The 19,088-nt window shown below is 35.5% G+C and overlaps 1 pseudogene; it reads left to right on the top strand.

Moving 5' to 3' along the window:
* Positions 1 to 17,828, top strand: part of LOC143665171 (E3 ubiquitin-protein ligase RNF19B pseudogene) — a 29,220-nt pseudogene extending 11,392 nt beyond the window's left edge.
* Positions 17,829 to 19,088: the final 1,260 nt, after the last annotated feature.

The raw sequence follows: 19,088 nt of genomic DNA, 5'->3' as shown, positions 1-19,088 counted from the left end.
TGGAACACTTCAGCCAACAGCAGCAAAATGCACATTCTTCTCCAGTGCACATTGACCATTCTCCAGTACAGACCGTATTTTATGTCACAAAAACAGTCTCAATAAATTCAAAAAAATTGAACTTATACAACACTTCCTTTTTGACCACAATGGAAAGAAGCTAGTAATATAAATAAAAAGAGAAATAGAAAATTGAAAAATCAGTGGAACTTAAACAATTATGTAGTTGAAGTGAATGAAAACAAAAATACAACATGAAAGGTTGTAGGATTCTACAACGGCAGTGCTCAGATGTATATTTATAGCTCTAAATGTTTGCACTAAAAATGAAGAAAGCTTTCAGATCAGAGACATAACCTCATAAATAGAGGACCTAGAAAATGAAGGGCAAACTGAACCCAAACTGAGCAGAAGGAAGGAAATAAGATGAGAGCAGAGATAAATGAAAAAGAAAATACAAAAAAGGAATAAAGAAAATCAACAAAACCAAAAATTGGTCTTTTGAAAAGATCGATACAATTGGCAATAACTGAACACCAACAAATTAGATAATCTAGAGGAAATAGACAAATTCTTAGAGCTGTAAAAACTATCCATGTTAACTCAAGAACTAGATTATTTCAAAAAACCATTTATAAGTAAAGAGATTGAATCAGTGACAAGAACCTCCCAACAAAGAAAAGCCCAAGTAAATAAATTCAGTAAAGTTGTGAGGTACAAGATCAACACACAAAAATCAACACACTAGTAATGAACAAAAATCAACAAACTAGTAAAGAACAATTTAAAGGGGAAATCAAGACAAAAAAATCCATTTAAAATAGCAAGCAAAATAATAAAACATCTAAGAATAAATTTAACAAAGGATGCAAAGGATTTATATGAGGAAAAATGCAAAATATTGTTAAAAGATATCAAAGACAATCTAAATAAATAGAAGCATGTTCCATTTTCATGGGGTCTAAGGGTAAATGTTTTTAAGATGTCAATTCTATCCAAAGTAATTTACAGATTCAACGTAATCACAATAAAAATGCCAACAGGGGAATCCAAGATGGCATCTTAGTAAGGTACATGCGTCTTAGTTCCTCCGACTCCAAATCAACTAATAGGTGAACAGAAACAGTACAGAACAGCTCCCGGGGCTACAGCAGGGAATGGACACACAGCGTAACCCAGTCTGGGCTGGTTAGTCTGACTGCGAAACTCGGCGGCGGTGAGTGAGATCCCCGAGCAGCAGGCGATTTCCCCGCAAGGAATGAACAAAAAGAAGAAATAGAAAGTCTGAAAAAGCAAATCACAGAACTTAAGGGAATGAGAGATACAGTAGAAGAGATGAAAAAAACAATGGAAACCTACAATGGCAGATTTCAAGGGACGGAGGTTAGGATTAGTGAACTGAAGGATGGAACATCTGAAATCTGACAAGAAAAAGAAAATACAGGGAAAAGAATGGAAAAATATGAGCAGGGACTCAGGGAATTGAATGATAATATGAAGTGCACAAACATACATGTTGTGGGTGCCCCAGAAGGAGAAAAGAATGGAAAAGGAGGGGAAAAACTAATGGAAGAAATTATCACTGAAAATTTCCCAACTCTCATGAAAGACCTAAAATTACAGATCCAAGAAGTTCAGCGCACCCCAAAGAGAACAGATCCAAATAGACGTTCTCCAAGACACTTACTAGTCAGAATGTCAGAGGTCAAAGAGAAAGAGAGGATCTTGAAAGCAGCAAGAGAAAAGCAATCCATCACATACAAGGGAAACCCAATAAGACTATGTGTAGATTTCTCAGCAGAAACCATGGAGGCGAGAAGACAGTGGGATGATATATTTAAATTACTAAAAGAGAAAAACTGCCAACCAAGACTCCTATATCCAGCAAAATTGTTCTTAAAAAATGAGGGAGAAATTAAGACATTTTCAGACAAAAAGTCACTGAGAGAATTTGTGACCAAGAGACCATCTCTGCCAGAAATACTAAAGGGAGCACTAGAGACAGATGCGAAAAGACAGAAGTGAGAGGTATGGAGAAGAGTGTAGAAAGAAGGAAAATTTAGATATGACATATGAAATACAAATGGCAAAATGGTAGAGGAAAGTACTACCCAAACAGTAATAACACTAAATGTTAATGGACTGAACTCCCCAATCAAAACTCATAGACTGGCAGAATGGATTAAAAAACAGGATCCTTCTATATGCTGTCTACAGGAAACACATCTTAGACCCAAAGATAAACATAGGTTGAAAGTGAAAGGTTGGGAAAAGATATTTTATGCAAATAACAACCAGAAAAGACAGGATTAGCTATACTAACATCCAACAAATTAGACTTCAAATGCAAATGAGTTAAAAGAGACAAAGAAGGATACTATCTACTAATAAAAGGAACAATTAAACAAGAAGACATAACAATCATAAATATTTATGCACCGAACCAGAATGCCCCAAAATACATGAGGCAAACACTGCAAACACTGAAAAGGGAAATAGTCACATCTACCATAATAGTTAGAGGCTTCAATTCCCCACTCTCATAAATGGACAGAACATCTAGACAGAGGATCAATAAAGAAACAGAAAATTTGAATATTACACTAAGTGAGCTAGACTTAACAGACATTTATAAGACATTACACCCCACAACAGGAGGATACACCTTTTTCTCAAGTGCTCATGGATCATTCTCAAAGATAGACCATATGCTGGGTCACAAAGCAAGTCTCAACAAATTTAAAAAGATTGAAATCATACACAACACTTTCTCAGATCATAAAGGAATGAAGTTGGAAATCAATAATAGACAGAGTGTCAGAAAACTCACAAATACATGGAAGATCAACAACACACTCTTAAACAACGAGTGGGTCAAGGAAGAAATTTCAAGAGAAATTAGTAAATATCTCGAGGCGAATGAAAATGAAAACACAATATATCAAAATCTATGGGATGTAGCAAAGGCAGTGCTAAGAGGGAAATTTATTGCCCTAAATGCCTATATCAAAAAAGAAGAAAGGGCAAAAACTCGGGAGTTAACTGTCCACTTGGAAGAACTGGAGAAAGAACAGCAAACTAACCCCAAAGTAAGCAAAAGGAAAGAAATAACAAAGATTAGAGCAGAAATAAATGAAATTGAGAACATGAAAACAATAGAGAAAATCAATAAAACCAGAAGTTGCTTCTATGAGAAAATCAATAAGATTGATGGGCCCTTAGCAAAATTGACACAAAGAAGAAGAGAGGGCACAAATAAATAAGATCAGACATGGAAGAGGAGACATAACTACTGACCTCACAGAAATAAAGGAGGAAATAACAGGATACTAAGAACAACTTTATGCTAATATATACAACAATGTAGATGAAATGGACAAGTTCCTAGAAAGGCATGAACAACCAACTTTGACTCAAGAAGAAATAGATGACCTCAACAAATCAATCACAAGCAAAGAAATTGAATCAGTCATTAAAAAGCTTCCCAAAAAGAAAAGTCCAGGACCAGACATCTTCACATGTGAATTCTACCAAACATTCCAGAAAGAATTAGTACCAACCCTTTTCAAACTCTTCAAATAAATTGAAGTGGAGGGAAAGCTACCTAATTCATTCTATGAAGCCAACATCATCCTCATACCAAAACCAGGTAAAGATATTACAAAGAAAGAAAACTATAGACCAATCTCTCTAATGAATATAGATGCAAAAATCCTCAACAAAATTCTAGCAATTCGAATCCAGCAACATGTTAAAAGAATTAAACATTATGACCAAGTAGGATTCATCCCAGGAATGCAAGGATGGTTCAACATAAGAAAATCAATTAATGTAATACACCATATCAACAAATCAAAGCAGAAAAACCATATGATCATTTCAATTGATGCAGAGAAGGAATTTGACACGATTTAACATCCTTTCTTGTTGAAAACACTTCAAAGGATAGGAATACAAGGGAACTTCCTTAAGATGATAAAGGGAATATATGAAAAACCCACAACTAATATCATCCTCAATGGAGAAAAATTGAAAACTTTCCCCCTAAGATCAGGAACAAGACAAGGATGTCCACTATCACCACTGTTATTCAACATCATGCTGGAAATTCTAGCCAGAGCAATTAGACAAGAAAAAGAAATATAAGGCATCAAATACAGAAAGAAAGAAGTAAAAATATCACTGTTTACAGATGATATGATACTATATGTCGAAAACCCTGAAAAATGCACAGCAAAACTACTAGAGCTAATAAATGAATACAGCAAAGTGGCAAGTTACAAGATCAACATTCAAAAATCGGTAGTGTTTCTATACACTAGCAATGAACAAGCTGAGGGGGAAATCAAGAAACGAATTCCATTTACAATTGCAACTAAAAGAATGAAAAATTTAGGAATAAATTTAACTAAAGAGACAAAAGACCTATACAAAGAAAACTACAAGAAACTGTTAAGAGAAATCACAGAAGACCTAAATAGATGGAAGGGCATACCATGTTCATGGATTGGAAGACTAAATATAGTTAAGATGTCAATCCTACCTAAATTAATTTACAGATTCAACGCAATACCAATCAAAACTCCAACAACTTACTTTTCAGAAATAGAAAAACCAATAAGCAAATTTATCTGGAAGGGCAGGGTGCCCCGAATTGCTAAAAGTATCTTGAGGAAAAATAATGAAGCTGGAGGTCTCACGCTGCCTGACTTTAAGGCATATTATGAAGCCACTGTGGTCAAAACAGCATGGCACTGGCATAAATATAGATATATTGGCCAATGCAATCGAATAGAGTGCTCAGATATAGACCCTCTCATCTATGGACATTTGATCTTTGATAAGGCAGTCAAGGCATCTCATTTGGGGCAGAACAGTCTCTTCAATAAATGGTGCCTAGAGAACTGGATATCCATATGCAAAAGAATGAAAGAGGACCTATATCTCACACCTTATACTAAAGTTAACTCAAAATGGATCAAAGATCTAAATGTTAAGTCTAAGACCATAAAACAGTTAGAGGAAAATGCAGGGAGATATCTTACGAAGCTTAAAATTTTATAAGCCTCTAGCTTATAAAAACTGGAGGCGGTTTTATGGACCTTACACCTAAAGCAAGAGCACTGAATAAATAAATAAATAAATGGGAGCTCCTCAAAATTAAACACTTTTGTGCATCAAAGAACTTCATCAAGAAAGTAAAAAAGATAGCCTACACAATGGGAGACAATATGTGGAAAGGACATATCAGATAAAGGTCTAGTATCCAGAATTTGTAAAGAGATTGCCCAACTCAACAACAAAAAGACAGCCAATCCAATTACAAAATGGGAAAAAGACTTGAACAGTCACTTCTCAGAAGAAGAAATACAAATGGCCGAAAGGCACATGAACAGATGCTCAATGTCCCTGGCCATTAGAGAAATGCAAATCAAAACCACAATGAGATATCATCTCACACTGACCAGAATGGCCATTATCAACAAAACATAAAATGACAAGTGATGGAGAGGATGTGGAGAAAGAGGCACACTTATTCACTGTTGGTGGGAGTGTCAAATGGTGCAACCACTGTGTAAGGCTGTTTGGCGGTTCTTCAAAAAGCTGAATATAAAATTGCCATTTGACACAGCAATACCATTGCTAGGTATCTACTCAGAGTTCTTAAGGGCAAAGACACAAATGAGCACTTGCACACCAATATTTATAGCAGCATTATTTACAATTGCAAACAGATGGAAACAGCCAAAATGTCCATCAACAGACAAGTGGCTAAACAAACTGTGGTATATACATACGATGGAATACTATGCAGCTTTAAGACAGAATAAACTTTTGAAGTATGTAACAACATGGATGGACCTTTAGAACATTATGTTGAGTGAGACTAGCCAAAAACTAAAGGACAAATACTGTGTGGCCTCACTGATATGAACTGACATTACTGAATAAACTGGGAATATTTCGTTTGTAACAGAGACCATCAGGAGATAGAAATAGGGTAAGATATTGGGTAATTGGAGCTGAAGGGATACAGACTGTGCAACAGGACTGGATACAAAAACTCAGAAATGGACAGCACAATACTGCCTAACTGTAATGCAATTATTTTAAAACACTGAATGAAGCTGCATGTGAGAATGATGGAGGAGGGCTGGAACATAAAATGAAATCAGAAAGAAAGATAGATGTTAAAGATCGAGATGGTATAATCTAGGAATGACTAGAGTGTGTAATAATAGTGAAATGCACAATGCACAAATTTTAAAAATGTTTGCATGAGGAAGAACAAAGGAATGTCATTATTGCAGGGTGCTGAAAATAGATGATAATTAATACCTTAAAATGTCACCTTATGTGTGAGACTAAAGCAAAAAATGTTTATTTGTTACAAAATTTATATTTTGACTAGAGCATTTCCTAATATAACTCATGTAGATAGTTTGATTGAATGTCATAAGTACTTGGAATCTCTGGTAGGACTTGAGATTTTGTTGGTTTGTCCAGAGTGATGCCCCGATGAATCCCAGAGTGATTTGTTCAGTGACTGGAAAAGTATTTGCAAGCCAACTTTGGGGAATGGTGACAGCGGGGAGAAATTCAACTTCCCCAAGTTGAATTCTTGATATTCTCACAAGCAGTGTGGACAACCAAAGCTATAGGCTGAGTCCCCAGTCTTGGGGTTTGTTCATATGAAACTTAACCCCACAAACGATAGGTCAAGTCTACTTAAAATTTAGGCCTAAGAGTCACCCCCAAGAGAGCCTCTTTTTTTGCTCAGATGTGGCCTCTCTCTCCAGCCAATATGATGAGCAGTCTCACCACCCTCCCCCTCTCTGTGTGGAACATGTCTCCCAGGGGTGTGGACCTTCCTGGCAACGTGGGACAAGGATCCTGGAATGAGCTGAGACTTAGCATCAAAAGACTGAGAAAAACCCTAGAATGAGCTGAGAATTAACATCAAGGGATTGAAAGAAACTTCTCGACCAAAAGGGGGAAGAGTAAAATGAGACAAAGTGTCAATGTCTGAGAGATTCCAAACAGAGTCGAGAGGTTATCCTTGAGGTTATTCTTATGCATTAAGTAGATATCACCTTGTTGTTCAAGATGTAGTGGAGAGGCTGTAGGGAATTGCCTGAAAATGTAGTGCTGTGCTGCAGTAGCCATGCTTCTTGAGGATGATTGAACAATGATATACCTTTCACAATGAGACTTTGTGAATGTGAAAACCTTATGTCTGATGCTCCTTTTAGCTACTATATCAACAGAAGAGTAGAACATATGGAATAAAAATAAATAATAGGGGGAACAAATGTTAAAATAAATTCAGTTTGAAATAGTGGTAAATGAAAGCGAGGGGTAAGGGGTATGGTACATATAGTTTTTTTTTCTCTATTATTTTATTTCTTCTTCTGTTGTCTTTTTATTTCTTTTTTTAAATCGATACCAATGTACTAAGAAATGATGAATATGCAACTATGTGATGATATTAAGAATTACTGATTGTATATGTAGAATGGAATGATATTTAAATATTTTGTTTGTTAATTTTATTTTTTTAATTAATAAAAAACGTTTAAAAAAATGAATTACCATCTATTTTCAACACGCTGAAATACTGACATATCTTTGTTCTTCCTCATGCAAAAACATTGTTAATTTGTACATATAGTCATTATCATTGTATTCTCTAGGCATTCCTAGATTATACCATCTCAGTCTTTATCGTCTCTCTTTCCTTCTGGTTTCATTTGTACCCCCCAGCCCTCCTCCCTCCGTGTAAGGGTTTTTGAATGGATAAATCCATCCTGGAAAAGAACAAAGTTAGAAGACATGCTTTCCAATTTTAAAATGTTTTACAATTAGAAAATATGGAACTGGTACAAGGACAAACAAGTAGAGCAATAGAAACAAATTAAGAGTTCAGAAATAAACAGTCATTTATATGGTTAGTTAATTATGCCAAAATTGCTGAATTCAGTCAATAAAGGACAATATAAGCTGTTCTACAAATGGTGTTGGGAAAACTGGATGTTCATATGCACATCTCAGTCTCTAGCACCACCCCAGGCAAGGGCAGAATTAAGTTGTCTGAGAGACAAAGTAACTAGTCAGGTGAAAGGAGTTAAATCACTAAAGGCCGTCTTATGTCTTTCGTAAAAGATGTGAAATTTTCAGTGATTATTTCCTCCATTACTCCTTCTCCTCCTTTATCTTATCTTCTCCTTCTGAAACACCCACAACATGTATATTCATGCACTTCACATTGTCATGAAAGAGTGTAGAAATGAATACTTATCAGTAAAGGTAGAAGGGGGGGTGGGGAGAGTACATATGACATATAAAATACCAAAGACAAAATGACAGAAGAAAGTACTACCTTTACAGTAATAACACTAAATATTAATGGATTAATCCCCCTAATCAAAAGACATAGGCTGGCACAATGGATTAAAAATAAGACCCATCTATATGCTGTCTACAAGAGACTCATTTTAGATCCAAGGACAAAAATAGGCTGAAAGTGAAAAGTTGGGGAAATACATTTCGTGCAAACAACAATCAGAAAGAGCAGAAATAGCTAAACTAATATGCAACAAATTAGACTTCAAATGTAAGACAGTTAAAAGAGACAAAGAAAGACACTATGTATTAATAAAAAGAACAACTCAACAAGAAGACATAACAATAATAAATATTTATGCCCTGAGACAGAGTGCTCCAAAATACATGAGGAAAACACTGAAGGGTGAAATAGACACATCTTCCATAATAGTTGGAGAATTCAGTGCCCTGCTGTCATCAATGGATACGGTATCTAAACAGAGAATCAATAAAGAAAGATATAATTTAGACAATGCAATAAATGAACCAGACTTAACAGACATTTACAGAACACTACACCCCGCAACAGCAGGATACACTTTTTTCTCAAGTGCTCATGGATCATTCTCAAGGATAGGCCATATACTGGGTCACAAAGCAAGTCTCAATAAATTTTAAAAGATTGAAATCATAGAAAACACTTTCTCAGATCATAAAGAAATGAAGCTGGAAATCAGTAACAGGCAGAGGGCCAGAAATATTCACAGATACATGGAGGCGGAACAACACTTTTAAAAAACCAGTGGGTCAAGGAAGAAATTACAAAAGAAATCAGTAAATATCTCAAGGCAAATGAAAATGGAAACACAACATATCAAAATGTATGGGATGCAGCAAAGGCAGTGCTAAGAGGGAAATTTATTGTCTTAAATGCCTATGTTAAAAAAGAAAGCAAAAATCAAGGAATTAACTGTTCACCTGGAAGAACTAGAGAAAGAGCAGCAAACTAACCCAATGCAAACAAAAGGAAAGAAATAATGAAGATTAGAGCAGAAATAAACAAAATCAAGAGCATGAAAACAATTGAGAAAATCAGCTGAAGTTGGTTATTTGAGACAATTAATAAAACTGATGGGCCCTTCGCTAGGTTGACAAAAGGACAAGAGAGAAGATGCAAATAAATAAAACCAGAAATGGAAGAAGAGACATAATCACTGACCCCACAGAAATAAAGCAGGCAATGAGAGGATACTATAAGCAACTACATGCTAACAAATGAGACAGTGTAGATGAAATGGACAACTTCCTAGAAAGGTATGAACAACCAATATTGACTTGAGAAGGAATAGGTGACCTCAACAAATCAATCACAGGTAAAGAGATTGAATTGGTCATCAAGAAGCTCCTCCCCCAAAAACGTTCAGGAGCAGATGGCTTCACATGTGAATTCTACTAAGCATTCAAGAAAGAATTTGTACCAATCCTGTTCAAATACTTCAAAAAAATTAAAGAGGAGTGAAGTCTACCTAACTCATTCTATGAAGACAATATTACTGTTATAACAAAACCACACAAAGATACTAGAAGAAAAGAAAATTACAGATCAATTGCTCTAAAGAATATAAATACAAATCACATCCGGTAACATATTAAAAGAATTATACGGCATGACCAAGTGAGATTTATCCCAGGTATGCAAGGATATTTCAACATAAGAAAATCAATTAATGTAATACACCATATCAACAAATCAAAGCAGAAAAACCACATGATCATCTCAATTGATGCAGAAAAACCACTTGACGAAATTCAACATCCTTTCTCGATGAAAACACTTCAAAGAATAGGAATAGAAAGGAACTGCCTTAACATGATAAAGGGAATAAATGTAAAACCCACAGCTAGCATCATCTTCAATGGGAAAAGAGTAAATGCTTTCCCCTTAAGAGCAGGAACAAGATAAGGATATCCACTGTCACTATTGTTATTCAACATTGTGCTGAAATTTCTCGCCAGAGCAATTAGACAAGAAAAAGAAATAAACAGCATCCAAACTGGGAAGGAAGAAGTAAAGCTCTCACTCTTTGTAGATTATATGATAGAATATTTGAAGCCCCCCCTTCCAAATCTAGAGCAAAACTACTAGAACTAATAAATGAGTACAGCAAAGTGGCAGGGTGAATGATCAATAGCCAAAATTTATTAGTGTTTCTGTACATTAGTAATGAGCAATCTGAGGAGGAAATCAAGAAAAAAAATTCCATTTACAATAGCAGCACAAATAATAAAATATTTAGGAACAAATTTAACCAAGGATACAAAAGACCTATAAGCAAGAAATTGCTAAAAGAAATCAGGTAAGACCTAAATAAATAGAAAAGCATATCGTGTTCATGAATCGGAAGGCTAAATGTAGTGAAGGTGTCAATTCTACCCAAATTGATTTATAGATTCAATGCAATACCAATTAAAATCCCCGAATCTTACCTTACAGAAGTAGAAAAACCAATAACCAAATTTACTTGGAAGGGCACAGTGCCCTGAATTGCTAAAGGTATCTTGGGAAAGAAAAATGAAATGTGAGTTCTCACACTACCTGACTTTGAAGCATACTACGAAGCTACAGTGGTCAAAACAGCATGGTACTGGCATAAACATAGATATACAGAACAATGGAATTCAATAGAGTATTTGGATTAATCTCTCTCTTCTATGGACAATTGATCTTTGAAAAGGAAGTCAAGCCAACTCACTTGGGGCAGAGCAGCCTCTTCATTAAATGATGTTTGGAGAAATGGATATCCATACGCAAAGAATGAAAAAGGATTCATATCTTGCCCCTTATACAAAAATTAACTCAAAATGAATCAAAGACCTATATGTTAGAGCTAAGACCATAGAACTTTTAAAATAAAATGTAGAGAAAAATCTTATAAAACTTGTAATAGGAGGTAGTTTCCTAGATCTTACACCCAAGGTACACAGCATTGAGGAAATAGATAAATGCAAATTCCTCAAAATTAAACACTTTTGTGCATCAAAGAACTTTGTCAAGAAAGTAAAAAGGCAGCCTATGCAATGGGAGACAATATTTGGAAACCACATATCAGATAAGGACTTAGTATCCAGAACACATTAAGAGATAGTTCAATTTAACAACAAAAAGACAAACAACATAATTAAATAATGGGTGAAAGACATAAACAGACACTTCTCAGAAGGGAAAATACAAGTGGCTAAAAGGCACATGTAAAGTTGCTCAACTTCACTGACTATTAGGGAAATGCAAATCAAAACCGCAATGAGATATTATCTGACACCCACTAGAATTGCCACTATCAAAAAAAAAAAATAAATAAGAAAACAAGTGTTGGAAAGGATGGGGAGAAAGAGGCACACTTATCTAATGCTAGTGGGAATATAAAATGATACAACTGCTGTGGAAGGCAGTTTGGCAGTTCCTCAGGAAGCTATGTATAGAATTGCCATATGATCCAGCTATACCATTGCTATTCAGAGGACATGAAAGCAAGGACACAAATGGACATATGCACAAAAATGTTTGTAGCAGCATTATTTACAGTTGCTGAGGGATGAATACACCCCAAATGTCCATCAACAGATGAGTGATTTGGCCAGTGAATAAAGAAGTATTTGCAGAGTCCCCTTAAGGGAATGGGGAGAAAGGAGGAGATATTAAACTTTCCCATTTGGAGAATTTCTGATACTTTTGCAAGAAATGGGGACAACCAAAGCAATAGGCTGAGCACTCGATCTTGGGGTTCGCCCCTATGAAACTTATTCCTGAAAAGGATAGGCTAAGACTACTTAAAATTAGGCCTAAGAGTCACCCCAGAGAACCTCTGTTTTGCTCACATGTCCTCTCTCTCTAAGCCGACATGGCAAGTGAACCCACTGCCCACCCCCCTCCCAATGTGGGACATGACTCACAGGAATGTAGATCTCCCTGTCAATATGGGACAGAAATCCCAGGGAGAACTGGGACCTAACATGCAGGGATTGAGAAAACCTTCTTGACCAAACAGGGGAAGAGAGAAATGAGAAAAGATAAAGTTTCAGTGGTTGAGAAATTTCAAACAGTCGAGAAGTTATCCTGGAGGTTATTCTTATGCATTATACAGATATCCCTTTTCAGTTTATGGTGTGTTTAAGTGGTTAAGGGGAAGTACCTGAAACTGTAGAACTGTGTTCCAGCAGCCTTGTTTCTTGAATGTGATCATATGAAGATATAACCCTTAAAATGTGACAGTGTGATTGTGAAAACCTTGTGTCTGATACTCCCTTTATCTAGAGTATGGACAGTTTAGTAAAAATTATGGATCAAAAATAAACAAATAATAAGGGGAACAAAGGTTAAAATATATTGGGCAGATGGAAATAATAGTGGTCAATGAGAGGGAAGGCTAAGGGTTATGGTATCTATGAGTTTTGTCTTTTTATTTCTTTTTTCTGGAGTAATGTAAATGTTCTAAAGAATGATCATGGTGATGAATATACAACTATGAGAGATGCTATTATGAGCTGTTGACTGTACACCATGTACGGAATGTTTTTATGTTAAGCATGTCTGTGTTTGTATGTTGTTTTATCAACAAAATATTTTTTAAAAAAACAATTAAAATATCAGCAAAAGACTTGAATAGATATTTCTCTAAAGAAAATATGTAAAAGAACAATAAGAGCATGAAAAGATGTTTGGCATCATTAGCCATTAGGGAAATACAAATCAAAAGCATGCATTTACCAATTCCCACCGACTAGACTGGCTACTATTAAAAAAAAAAAAAAACAGAAAATAAGATTGGAGAGAATTTGGAGAAATAGGAACACTCCTATATTGTTAGTGTGAATATAAAATGATGCTGCTGCTGTAGAAAACATTTTGGTGGCTCCTCAGAAATGTAAATATGAAATTATGTGAACTGGAAATTTCACCTCTGTGAAATTCAATTGACTTGAAAGTAGGACTTGAACAAATATTTATTTACACATCTATGTTTGTGGCAGTATTATTCACTATTGTCAAAAGATGTAAGCAACTGAAATGTCCATCAACAGATGAATGTGTAAATAAAATGTGGTATATGCATATACCAGAACAATATGTGAACTATTATTCAGTCATAAAACGGAATGAGCTCTGATACAGGCAACTACAAGGATGAATCTTGATGTTATCATGTTGAGCTAAATACATCATGCACAAATGGAAAAATAGTGTATGACCTGAGTAATATTAAATAATTGGAGTAAGAAAATTTATAGCATTAGAGACTAGAATGGAGGTTACCAGGGGCTAGGGTGGGAGTGGGGAATGGGGAGATAATGCTTATTGGGGCAAACTTTCTGGTTGGGGTGATGGAAATGTTTCAATAAATGGGTTGGGGTGATGGCGACAGAACATAGTGAATATAATTAACACCAAGGAATTGTTTATATGAATGTGGTGCAAAGGGGAATTTTATGTTTACATGCTAGTCGATTTTATACATAATGCTATATATATATATATATATATATATATATATAGCAGTACAACGTAAACAGTGAACCCTAATGTAAACTCAAAAGTACCACACTAGTGCAAAGTGTTAATAATAGGTAAAACTGTATTTGAGGAAGGGAATATGGGAACTATATATTTTCTGCATGATTTTTCTGTAAACCCATGACTTAACTAATTAAAATAAAATAAAATACTCAAAGCACCCATTCAATTTCATGTGCCATTATTGCTAGGTAACCAAAAAATCTTGCTAAAAATTACTACTAAGGGTCACTAACAGACTGCTTAACTCTAAAAAAATGATCTCAGATGTAAGGATTTATGCACAAGAATACTTATCAGAACAGTATTTATATGAATCAAAACTCAGAAATAAACAAAATATATGAATATAAGATATATATAAATAAATCGTGGCATGAGGGATTATGTTGTCTTTATATTTTGTTCTTAAGAATATTTGGAAATTATTAAAATTTTCCTTTTAAACAAATTAAAAATTGGAAACAAAAACCCTACTTATGAAGTGATGACTAAATAAAGTATAACTGATAGTATATTTATATATTCAAAGAAATTCTGAGAGAAAATATATGTGTCATACTTTATATTTTTCTATCTACAATATGTATGTTCCTATTTTTGACTTTATTCATTTTGTAAAATAGAAAAATAGCAATACAAATTAAATACTACAAAAGAAATTTAAAAGAAAATTGAAATGAAAATAAGATGCTTATTAAGAATGTATTTGGTTATAGCAACTTTTTCTCTATAATTAATTTGCATGCACTAATGCCTTTAATGTAAGTTATAGACCTATTCAAATGAAAACAAAGTACCTTAGCTCATATTTATAAATAAATTCATATGTGCTATGGATTTTCAATATTAAAAGATGCCAGGAGAAAGGGGAAAAAAGAATAACAATCTTAAGGCAGGGTTAACAATAATGTCTAGTAGAACATATTGGAAGCATAAAATATATTAAGATACTCTCTGTATAGCAATAATTGTCTTTAGATATGTGAAATATTTTTCTCACTAGAAAGCCTGGTTTTATAAAATTCTTTTTTACAGAGAATGAAAACTGTGCATATAGGTTTAGATTACTTAATTTGAGATTTATTTCAGAACATGGCCACCATATAAACAGATGTTTGAAATACAGTATTTGAAGTCAGATTTGGTTTTATAGTGAGCAGGTTAAGTTACTATCTAATGAAACCTTCATAATACAGTCATTTAATGTTTAAGTTCAGGTTTCTCTCTCAAGTGAGAAGGCACATGGCTAACACAGTCAGGGATTCTCTCTCATCTGGAAGGGCACCTGGTGAACAGAGCATCATCTGCTAGCTTTCTCTCCTGGCTTCCTGTTTCATGAAGCTCCCCGAGAAGAATTTTCCTTCTTCACCTTCAGAAGTCACTGGCTGGTGGACTCTCCGCTTCTTACAGCTACATCGTTCTGCTCTCTCAGAATGTCCTGGCTTTCTCTCTTGTAGTTCTCATTTATAGGAATTCAGTAAAGTAATCAAGACCCACCTGGAATGGGTGAGATGTTGCCACCTAATCAGGTTTAATAGTCACACTGACTGAGTCACATCTCCATAGAGATAAACTAATAAAAGTTTCCAACATACAGTACTGAATATGGATTAGAAGAAATGGTTGCCTTTACAAAATGGGATTAGGATTCAACATGGCTTTTCTAGGGTACATACATTCTTTCAAATCAGCCTACAGTTCTTTCAGATTTTATGCAGTTATTTTATTGTAGGTCTCTTGGTTTGGCAGTTAAGACTGTGGAGTGAGTTGCTGTACAGTGTGTTGTGGGAACACAGTCTCAGACACAACAGATATTCTTACCAGATGTGTACTTCATTATTTACACAGCACAAAGCTCCAAAAGAGATTAGAAGGCAATGCAACGGTGGCTCAGTGGCAAGAATTCTTGTCTGCTGAGCTGGAGACACAGGTTTGATTCCCAGAGCCTGACCATGCCAAAAAAGAGAGGATAGAAAGAGATCCTATTGCAGATAGTCCCCTGGGGAGGACAACTACTTGGGTCAGGGTTGGTGAACAGCAGCTCCACTTGCCCTCTTTGCACTGAAGATGAGAGGCCACCTATGCTGTTGGGAGAGTTCCCTGGGAACTGCCCCAGGGGGTGGGATCCCTGTCATTGAGCAAAAGCATGTATCAAGTAACCTTGTACTGAGTTCCTACCTTGATAAGCAGCTGGGACTGCTTGTTCTTGGCTTTGAGTTCAAGGTATGGCCAGGCCATCTCATCCCATTTGATGTCTTTCTTGGGTTACAAAATGGAAACATATTGAAAAATCTGCATACAAGAAGAAGAAGGAAGTGGATAAGCAAATACTGGGAAATGGTGACTTAATATGTCCTTGATTTCTTCAGAAAAGGTGCAGGGGTGGGGCTGCTCAAAACATCCAATTAAGTCTCAATCTTTTGGAGGGCCTATGTTTGTCTTGGAGCAGTGGCCTTGACAACTGTTTCTTTCCCTCTTATGGTGAGATAGATTTTCTTTTCCCTCTGCTACCTAGGATGCAACATTTCTAATCTATTTTATTTTCTATGGCTATATTATCACCCTGCCCCTTCATGAGTGATCAGAGAAGGCTCTAAGAGGTTGGAGTGAGGAGGAATTCCCTTCCCCAGTTGAGATAATGTTTCAGAATCATGCTCTGATGAAGTCCTATACCCTGAAGAGAAGCTGGACATATCTTAGACATAATTCTGCTTTCCCTTCCTCTGCTAATGTCATGAGGGTAATTTTTGGATCTCATCATGAGAACCTGGTGAGGTTCTTGGAGTAAAGCCTATGAAGGTTTTGGGGCTCTCCTAAAACTGCAGACTCTAGGAAGTTTGCACTACCACGCTAGTCCAGGTTCAGCCTCCAAAAACCTGAGAAAATTACAATTTAAATGTTCCTATCATTTATGGCTCTAGCAGCTTCTGTTCCAGATAAACAAATCTGGGTTTCTTTATTTCTCTGGGTACGCCTGTATCTCCACATTTCAGCATGAGAGTTTGCTCTGCAATCCCAGTTCGCTGATGGGCCCAAGAAAAGTCACTGATTTTTAGTTTGACCTAGCTTTTTCTTGTTGTAAGGAGAATAGTGAGAACTCCTCAGGTCATTACACACCAGATCTGAAACTGAATGCTCAGCCTGTACTGCTAACCTTTAAATTATCAACATTTCCCAAAGGAAATCCAATCTCTTAATCTCATTTTGTAGCATATTCATTTCAATCTTGAGATCTGGAGGTCAGATAATGTAATCACTGAATAGTTCTTTCTCTTTATTGGTTTTTGATACAAATGAGTTTTCTCTTGGAGACAGTATCAATCATAATTTCCTAATAAAATCTCTTTAATATGGAACATTCTGGAACATGTACTTTGTTCAAAATATCTTGTGCTTGGTTTATTTTTAAAAATTTTTTTAGTGAAATTCCTGCTTCACCATCTAGTTCGTATCTATTGATGGAAGGGGAATACATATTTTTTACTTCTTTTGTATTTATTGGTACTCATGTAAATAAAAGGTGAACAGACAAATGAATTTTAAATAGAATGTATGTATGTGTGTTTACATGTATAAGCATACATGCATGTTCCATTTAATGTTAATGGTGCAGATTTCTTAGCCCACCTAGTCCAAAAAGTGTAGCTGGCACAAAGAAACCTACTCAATGTTTATCTATAAGGTGTTGAAGCAGGTGCACCCCTACATCGGCATCTCTTCCAAGGCCATGAGCATCATGAACTCCTTTGTGAATGATGTGTTTGAGCGGCCGGCTGTAGAGGCTGCCCGGCTGGCCCAGTACTACGGCCGAACCACACTGACTTCCCGGGAAGTCCAGACAGCTGTGCGTCTGCCGCTACCTGGGGAACTGGCTAAGCATGCTGTGTCCGTCGGGACCAAGGCTGTTACCAAGTACACCAGCTCCACATGACCTAGGCCTTAACATAAATAAAGGGTGAACTACTCCTGTACACTGAAAAAAAAAAAATTTTCTTAGCCTACCTATACGGATCAGCTGGCTCAACAACAATCAAACCATAATTTTTGTCGCTACCAAGAGTGATCTGCTATTCATTTTCTTCTAATGATGCATTTGTCAGAAGCAGGTATTATTTACGCTATTAATTCTTCATATTCTTACAGCCAGAGCTAGCAAGAGATCAAAAAGGGCAACACAAGTTACATAAGTCAATGAATAAGGAAGACTTTCAGAGACCCACTGTATATAGAAGAATAAAACCCTGGATACAGATTATTTCTTTCTGCTTTGTACTTTCTGAAGGACAAGAGTTTGGAGGGTTGAGGGGAAAGAATTTCGATGGGAGTTTTCTCACCCTCAGGACCTATGGCAATGTAAGAAAAGGCTCATGGAATTTGTTGCTGTTCTACAAATAAAAGTCCTTTAAATTTAATAGTTTGACAGAATCCTAAAATCTACCACCTAGTTTCTTTAATCTGCATTCTATTCACTTATAATATTTTATAGAGCCATTTCCATCAGAAGTATGATCCATAAAATTTCATCCGTAAATTTCTTCTATACTTTTGACATATGCTCAAACTCATCATTTCATGAGTGCCAAGGTCTGAATCTCTGAGCACGATTTGGAGTTTTCATGTCCTGGCCGGACATGGGGGTTTTGTAGAGACAAACTGACAATTGCAGAATATGTTTACAGTTTTAATATATCAAAAAGAAAACGTTGAGGAGAAAATGGAAATCAAACTACAGGTTAAAGTGTACTTATTGTATAATTTCATTTATATTAAATTCCAAAACTGATTTATCAGTTTTAAATTGATATTTGTGGTTATAAATTTGAGAGGAAAAGACTTAAGAATACAAAGGGTAGTCTGGCATGGTGGCATAAGAGTAGATTACAAGGATATTTATACTTTGTAAAAGTTTACTGAGCAGGACAATCATGATTCATGCACTATTTGCATGAATGTTATACCTTAATTAAAAATGAAAAAAAAACCTAAGACACTGAAAAAATATTTAACTGTACATGTGTTTTTATTGATTTTTATTTGCAAACATTTTCTATACACCAAGTAAAAAGTGAGTGCATTTTAAAACACTGTTAATGACTGTAAATGATATTAAATATGTAAATTTATTGACTTGACTGTTAATTGCAAGAGGATGCTTATTTTTATGACAATACATTAAGCTGTATACTTACGA

The sequence above is a fragment of the Tamandua tetradactyla genome, chromosome 21 (assembly GCF_023851605.1).
Source record: "Tamandua tetradactyla isolate mTamTet1 chromosome 21, mTamTet1.pri, whole genome shotgun sequence".
In the NCBI taxonomy this organism is placed as follows: Eukaryota; Metazoa; Chordata; class Mammalia; order Pilosa; family Myrmecophagidae; genus Tamandua; species Tamandua tetradactyla.
Note: the sequence above shows the minus strand (reverse complement) of the source record. Positions and strands in the feature narration are given on the sequence as shown.